The sequence below is a fragment of the Mirounga angustirostris genome, unplaced genomic scaffold (assembly GCF_029215605.1).
Source record: "Mirounga angustirostris isolate CCGP_5_RB_7025 unplaced genomic scaffold, mMirAng1.0.hap1 SCAF_5, whole genome shotgun sequence".
NCBI classification, from domain to species: Eukaryota; Metazoa; Chordata; class Mammalia; order Carnivora; family Phocidae; genus Mirounga; species Mirounga angustirostris.
Genome location: NW_026991713.1, coordinates 25,028,905 through 25,036,847, shown reverse-complemented (window position 1 = coordinate 25,036,847; position 7,943 = coordinate 25,028,905). Strand labels below are relative to the sequence as shown.

General features: G+C 39.0%; 1 protein-coding gene across 7 annotated transcripts in view; it reads right to left on the bottom strand.

Annotated features, from left to right (window-relative positions):
- Positions 1 to 309: 309 nt before the first annotated feature.
- The window catches only part of NTN4 (netrin 4), a 127,983-nt gene continuing 120,349 nt past the window's right edge, over positions 310 to 7,943 (bottom strand). For 3 of the 7 annotated variants that reach the window (XR_010411387.1, XM_064590773.1, XM_064590770.1), the window contains one exon: positions 310 to 2,697. The gene's annotated coding sequence lies outside the window, so the exon portion shown is untranslated. Of the gene's footprint in view, positions 2,698 to 2,765; positions 2,924 to 3,755; positions 3,922 to 7,943 lie in introns of those variants that run through there. The other 4 variants (XM_064590771.1, XM_064590769.1, XR_010411386.1 and 1 more) reach the window with 4 other exon arrangements.

The following is a 7,943-nucleotide window of genomic DNA, read 5'->3' as shown; positions in this document are numbered from 1 at the left end:
CTAGAATGTAAGTTATAAGCATGCAGAGATCTGACTTCTTCACTGTTGTATCCCCAGTGTCCTGAAGCCTGGAACATTATCATCATCATAAAAGCAAATATCTTGTATTTATTATATGCCAGGTGCTGTTCTAAATACTTTACCTATATTAATTTACTTCATCCTCACAACAACACTGTGAGTTGGCTAGCCCAGGGTCACACAGATAGTGACGGAACTAGTTTTTGAATCCAGGCCATCAGGATCTGGATTCTATGTACTTAACCAATCCATTATGCTATTTTTTTTTTTTTTTTTTTGCAGCAGCAGCTGTTCAATAAGTGAGAATGATTGAATAAATAAAGAAAAGGGGGTGGGGTACCTGGGTGGCTCAGTCAGTTAAGCATCTGACTCTTGATCTCAGTTCAGGTCTTGATCTCAGGGGTCATGAGGTCAAGCCTCATGTTGGGCTCCATGCTGGGTGTGGAGTCTACTTAAAAAAAAAAAAGAAAGAAAGAAAGAAAAGGGAGTAGTTGGATATGCTTTTCTAATTTGGGGATATCACCTATTTATTCATTTGACAAATATTTTCTGAGCACGACTTTGTGCCAGGGATTATGGTATGCACAGGGGATACAATGTGAATAAAACAGATGTGATCCTTGACTTCAAAAAGCTTGTATAATCTAATGAAAGAGACAGATTAACAAAATGTGAAAATGAGCAAATATATTATTGTGAACTCTTACTTTCCCTCCTTTTTTTTTTTTTAAAGATTTTATTTACTTATTTAGAGAGAGTGCATGTGCATGCAAGTGAGGAGGGGAAGAGGGAGAGACAGAATCTCCAGCAGACCTCGCTGAGTGAGGAGTGCAGGCAAGGCTCGATCTCACAACCCCGAGGTCATGACCTGAGCTGCAATCAAGAGTTGGACGCTCACCTGACTGAACCACCCAGGTGCCCCTCCTTCTAAGGTGGTGGTCTAGAAGTATAACTAGTATCATGGTTACCCAAAATGTATGGTTTCCTTTTCAATCAGATGTATCATTCCAGGCCATCAGAGTACCACCCATATCTGTTCTATAGGGTATACTACTAGGTAATGGAGCTGTGATGAGAACATTTCCTACACAGCAACTTTTTTTTTTTATTTTTTAAATTTAAATTCAATTAATTAACGTATAGTGTATTATTAGTTTCAGAGATAGAGTTTAGTGATTTCATCAGTTGTATATAACACCCAGTGCTCATTACATCACCTGCCCTCCTTAATGCCCATCACCCAGTTATCCCATCCCTCCACCCCTCTTCCCTCCAGCAACCCTCAGTTTGTTTCCTATAGTTAAGAGTCTTTTATGGTTTGTCTCCCTTCTGAGTTCATCTTACTTTATTTTTCCCTCCCTTCCCCTATGATCCTCTGTTTTGTTTCTTAAATTCCACATGTGAGTGAAGTCATGATAATTGTCTTTCTCTGATTGACTTATTTCATTTCGCATAATACCATCTAGTTCCATCCATGTTGTTGCAAATGGTAAGATTTCCTTTTCTTGATGGCCGAGTAATATTCCATAGCCACAGAGACTTTTTATAAAAAGATTATAGGGCAGTCATCATTTCTTAGCCTTAGTAGGGAGAAGAGAATGGAGATGCTGAAGCTCCTATTGATGGTAGAGCCTCACTGTAGGAAGAGTTACCCAGTCATTGTCTCAGGACTCAATTCCTGAGTCTTTTCAGCAACCGATCAGGGAACCAGAAGGAAGAGAGAGATGCAGGGAGAGCCAGAACAGTTGGCCACCTCTGCAGACCGAAAAGGCACCCATTACGGAAGAAGTGCTGTAGTGTGATGACTAAGAGCACAGAGTCCAGGGCTCAGACCTGGGCTTGTGCTTTCACTTGCTCACTTACCGCCTGGATTACAGTGGCCTAGTTGTCTACTTGAGCTTCCTTTTCCTCACGGGTTAAAATGGCAATAATAATCGCTCCTGCCTCAGAGGTTAGCAACAAGTTTTTGTGAAGATAATGCATATAAAGCAGATCTCAGTGACAGCAGTATTTGGATTTCAGGGGAGTCTGGGCATTTGAGTTATCACAGTAGTTCTAAAACCACAATGTAGAGTCTGTCTCCTCTGCCTAGTGAAATTCAAAAGCTGAGAGGTTGCTGGTAGATCCATTTAAAGCCATTTTCTCTGTAATGTGTTCCACAAGCTCTCATTCATGCTTACTTATATTTCATTCCTAGCACTTCTCCCAGGGTGACACACTATTGCTTCTCTGTATTATTTCCCCAACTGACCTCTATTTGCTAGTATTTGAATTGTACTAGCCTTTCCCCTCTTCCATCCCTCAGTTATTGGAATGAGGGCATGCACATTCTTTATTGAAGGAAATACATATTGAATCTGTGGCACAGTGAAGAAATGATTTCTCTTGCAGAGTATAATAATTATTTCTGTCATGTTATCAAGGTCAATGTTTTTGACTCCTGCTAACAGTAGCCAAATTTGTACCAGTTGAAGTTCCTCAGGGACACTTCTTAATGATGGGAGAATTTTTTTTCCTTTGCCTTAAGAATAATTGGAGCAGGGGCGCCTGGGTGGCTCAGTCGTTAAGTGTCTGCCTTCTGCTCAGGTCATGTGGGATCGAGCCCCGCATCAGGAGAGCTTGCTTCTCCCTCTCCCACTCCGCCTGCTTGTGTTCCCTCTCTCACTGTGTCTCTCTCTGTCAAAAAATAAATAAAAATTCTTAAAAAAAAAAAAAAGAATAATTGGAGCAACTTCTTTTGTTTTTCTGCATATTTTTCTTCCTTGCTTTGTAGAGGAAGAAAAAGACAAAGAAGAGTTAGGAGGTAAGCGAGAAGTACGATGTCTTCCAAATAGAATCACAGATGAGAATGAAATTTGCAGGGGAGATTCAAACAGGAGTGATCTGGGGGAATCAGTTGAGCCTAGAAAAAAACACAAGAGCATTTGGGTTTTTGGACCTTGAAGGGAGTGAAGACTTCTCCAATAACAGTTGTAAGTCATCATGGATGTGGATTTCCAAAGCTTAAGGAATAAAATATTTTGCAAAATTTCCAGGTCACAAACGATTGGCTCAGTACTCTAGCAATGCTTTATGTTGAGAATCTTCAAACTTCTGAAATCTGTCATTGCCTGAGGATTATCAAGGCCTGAGGATAATTTACCAAATCCCAGATTGTCCTCCTATAGAATCAGCTTGTGGTTCATGATTTTAAAAAGGCAGGAAGAGAATTTGTAGTTAATTACTAGGCCTTGGTCTAGTAAATGTACAAAGCACAGAAGGATGACGCTGAAGTTTTGACATGAGTGGAGGGACTTGAATTCTTTTACAACTGGAATGTGCTGGAACTTCCCAACGGCTTGAAAGAATGCCTAGAATTTCTTTCTCTATTATGGTCACTGTTGTTTTTCACAGAAGCAAGTGAATCTTCCTGAGCTGTCCTGGTTCCAGTAGATGAGTCCCCAGCAGGCTTTTGGGGAGCAAAGCTGGGCAGACACCATGATTTGGGCACTTGGGGATCCCTGTGTTTCTCACGCATAGGTGTTAGAGCTGTTATAAATCTTTAAAGCCAACATGAAAATTAAGGAGCATGGCACAGAGCAGGACCTTGTCAGCTCCATAATGGGCGGTGGGCAGAAGAATTCTGATACTTTTCTCCAGGCGCTTAGTGTAACTCAAAAAAAAAAAAACAAAACAAAAAAACAAAACAAAAACCAAAAAACGCCTGCTTTGTGGTCATTATCCAATTATAACAGCTTTTCACTTGGAAGAATTTAGTCATTTATTGCTTTCAGTTCATCTGGGGGAAAACAGCGTTCAATACAATCAGGATGAGGGGGTCAATGGCGTTGAATTTTCCCTCAGTGATGGAAAAAGAGTGTTTCTCTTAAATCAGGGCAGTGAATGCCTGATAAATAAGCCCTAGAATGTGGATAGAGAGGAGGGATTATTACAGCTCTCTCCTGGAGGTCGTTCCCCACTAGAATGTGAGCTCTATGAGAATAAGGATTTTGTTTTATTCACTGCTATATCCCCAGGGCCCAGAACAGTGTGCACTACATAGGAAGATCATAAGAAATACCTAAATTTAATTATTAAATTAATAAATGAAGATCTACAATCCAACAAATGATGCTGGGAAAGAAGCTGAGAACTTTAAAGCAGTATTATGCAGCTGAAACGGCATAGGATTTGGAATAAGACATCTGTTTTGAATACTTGGCTCTGCTAGTTACCAGCTAGTTACTGGCCCTGGGCAAGTTACTTTGCTCTTCTTAACCTCATATTCCTCACCTGTGAAATGAGATAACAATACTTATTTCGAAAGGTTGTTCTGAGGATTAACTGAGATGAAGATTGTGATGGTGTTGGGCACTCTGAAAATGCTGGTTCTACCCTTATCCCACAATAAATCATGTTGCTCCAGTAAGGAATTTACATAACGGACTGCCTACTCAATGGGAGAATAACATAGGCATGTTTCTACTTAGTGCCATAAAAATAGATTATAAGGAACTCTTCATGTTGTAGGGTATTTATTGTTTTTTTGTTTTTTTTTACACATGTGCTATTTTATTTTCTGTTTAAAAAAGGAAAACACATTTCATAAAGATACTGAATTGGAATCCTGAAGAATCAGCTATGGCCAATATGAGGCTTTAAACATCACTTCTCAAATAGCTTTTACCTAATCCTACTAGATAACATTTGGGGGCAAGTGAGCACTTGGAGCCATGTTTTCTAAACTTAGTCTTCTTTCCTGAGACATTCAGTGAAACCTGTACAATTTTGGAGGTTGTTAATTAAGTGTTCTTGTAGACACTGCATTAAAAAATGTATTCATTGTGTTTTTGTTTCAAACTGCTTATTATAACATTTATCAAAGGCAGAGCACATGCTGATAAAAATATCCAGTTGTGCATTCTCAAATGTTATAAAAAGCTCTCTAGGTTGCTGAAGGTCACTTCTGGGCAAGTCTCCCTGCGTAAGAGGTCGGAGTGCATGTGTAACGAGAGTGTTTCTGAGGTTAAGGAATTCTATTTGCTGTGATGCAAGTTGTGTACATTTCCTGATTTTTCTCTCCATGCTTATCAAGGAAAGGATAATCCTGGCTTTTATTTCTTGTTTACAGAAATGGGAAAGAAAAATGTGAAGTCTGTGTGGTTTATTATTTTATTTGTGGCTTGAATCCTCATTTCTGAGAGAGGGTAAGTTAGGCGGTCCCCCATGTTTTCCTTTCCCGATGTCACTGCTTTTTCACCTTTCTCCTTACTTCTTAAGCCTCTGACTGGGGTACAATCGAGTGTGTCAGCAGGACTGGCACTGCCTAAATGGAAATTAGGAAGCTGCCTAAGCAGCCTGATTTATGAGGCATTGAAAGGCACATCTGACCAAAAATAACTCTTCCACCCGCCTGCCATCGGTGCCTGAAATTCCCATGATAAGAATCTCCCATTAAAAATTTTCTGCAGACACGCATGGTTTATTTGGATCAATAAAGCATTGTGTTAGGGAGAAAGTGGGAAAATGGGAAAGTATCTCATTAGAATGATTTTATCTTCTGAATCTCTTGGTCTCTTGGTCAAGGGTAGCATCTTGACAAATCAATATACTATTTAAGGCTAGAGGGAAACTGGGAATTAGAGTCTTGTGTAGGATCTTCTTGTAGACTCTGAGCAGTATGAAGCCAATGAGCCCTGGGGAGGAGATTTCCCCAAAGTAGATTGAGGAGCTAAGGTATCAAAGACACATTTAGATGTTTCACAATTCTGTTTAAGGCGAGGTTAGCAAGTAGGGTACATAAGAGCTAGAGGGAATTCCCCTTTTCTACCATCTTAGTTCTTAGGTAACCATAACAAGACTAATGATTCCCTTATTCATAAAATAACCATTATGATGAAGACCAAGTAGATTTATGACCAGAGGGAGATACATTTGTAGAACCAGAACTAATGATTAACTCTATGACTTTGTTGAGACTATTCTGTAAAAGTGTCGAGAGCAGTGTTTCTGGTACTTATTAAATTGTCCATCCCTGGTGCCCAACAAGACCTTCTGAAATAGATGTTCTGAGGTAGGGTCCTGGGACTCTACTTTCTAACAAACATTTCTGCTGATTTTTATGAACATTATTTGAGGATCACCGGTTGAGAGGCATTAGTAGATCATAAAGGTGGATAATTAAGGTTCAAATGCTAGCTTGGCTGCTTACTTATTTCGTGACCGTGGACAAGCTATTTAACCCTCTGGTTCTCAGTTTCTCCATAATGATAGTAGTGACTCTGCAAGGTTATTGACTGAGGTCTGAGGAGATAAGTCATGTGAAGTTTAACACAGTACCTGGCACCTAATAAGGGCAAAAGTGGTAACTGTTATTATGAGTATGTATATTGAAAAAGACCTCTAGGCAATGCTTACTGACATTAAATATTTTGTGGACCATTTACTTTGTAAAAGATAAATTTAAAATTCTGTTTCAATGTGTGATAAAACTAATGGTTTCCTAATTTCCTAATTACAATTACCTAAGATTTCTCTGTTGCTTTATTATCTTTTGCTTTTCTGTCTCCTCAAACAAAACTAACAGCAAGAGACTTGGATGGAAAAATTTTGTAGTAAATATTCAGAACTATCTCTCCTAAATCATGGTATCTAGCAATGGAAGAATTGGTTAACTGAATATATTCTACTTTGAAATATTTTGCGTATTGTTACTAGAACAGACCCCCTGGTTCCTATCCCAGCTGTTGCTTTCCTTTATTCTTATATTTTTTAAATATATTTTTAAAAATATCTTATTTTTAAGTAATCTCTACACACAACTTGGGACTTGAACCCATAACCCCAAGATCAAGTGTTACATGCTCCACCGACTAAGCCAGTCCCATGCCCCTATTCTCTTATATCTTTATACCTTTTGTCCTGCCCCTTGCTTTCTCTCCTTGGTTGACAAAGTGCCTACATTCTCTATTTTTTTTCTGTTTCCTCCTCTCTCTCTGGTATAATTTCTTCTCATTCATCTTGTAAGCAGAATTACTCCACACAGCAAAAGTCAGAGCTGAGAGAATTGACTTGAAATGCTGTTGAATTTCACAGCAGCTTATTCAGGGTTGGTATTGATAAATGCACATGCAGACCTTATGCCTAAATAGATCTCAGAATGCCAGACCAAGAGGAGAACAGTGAAGGTAAAAAAAAACGGACTCTTACTAGTTCATTTTGGTATAAATTATGGTAAACAGTATTATCCTAATGGCAATGTAAAAATGAGAAAGTCAGTAGAAAATTATGTAATTGCAGGGTAGAATAATGGGATACATTATAAGCTGGAGTATGGAGGAGAACTGAGAGAAATGCTTTCAGTGTTCTTTCTTCAACTATAATCTAAAAGAAACAGCTAATGCGTTGGTATCACCTCCCATGAATTCCTTTCTAAAGGCCAGAATCCCCTTTTAGTGGTGGAAATATGAACTCTGGGCAGTAGAATTCTTGGGTTTAAATCCAGGCTCCACAATTATAAGCTGAGTGTCCCTGGACAATTTAGTTAATGTCCCTGTGCCTCCGTTTCCTTATTTGGGAAATACAGATAATAATAGCGCACATTTCAGGGGTGCTTAGGAGGATCAAATGGGAATAACACACAGAAAGCACTTAGAAAAGTACCACCTTGAAGTAAACTCTCAATTATCTATTGCTTTTGGTGTTATAATCTGTGGTATTTTTTATTTGCTAAGCTTGAAATCCTTAGTCGTATCCTGAGAGGGAAGAAGGCGTCCAGGGAATTTCTGGGCAGACCAATTTGCTCATACTGTGAGAATTTGCATGGTAGTTATTTTTCTTTCTGGGAAGCAAGGTTCCCTGCCTGGCAGCTGTTCACCCCTTTATTGAGTTAAGTGCACTATGATTTGATCATTTCTAGTATACCTTGGGATATTTTTGGATTT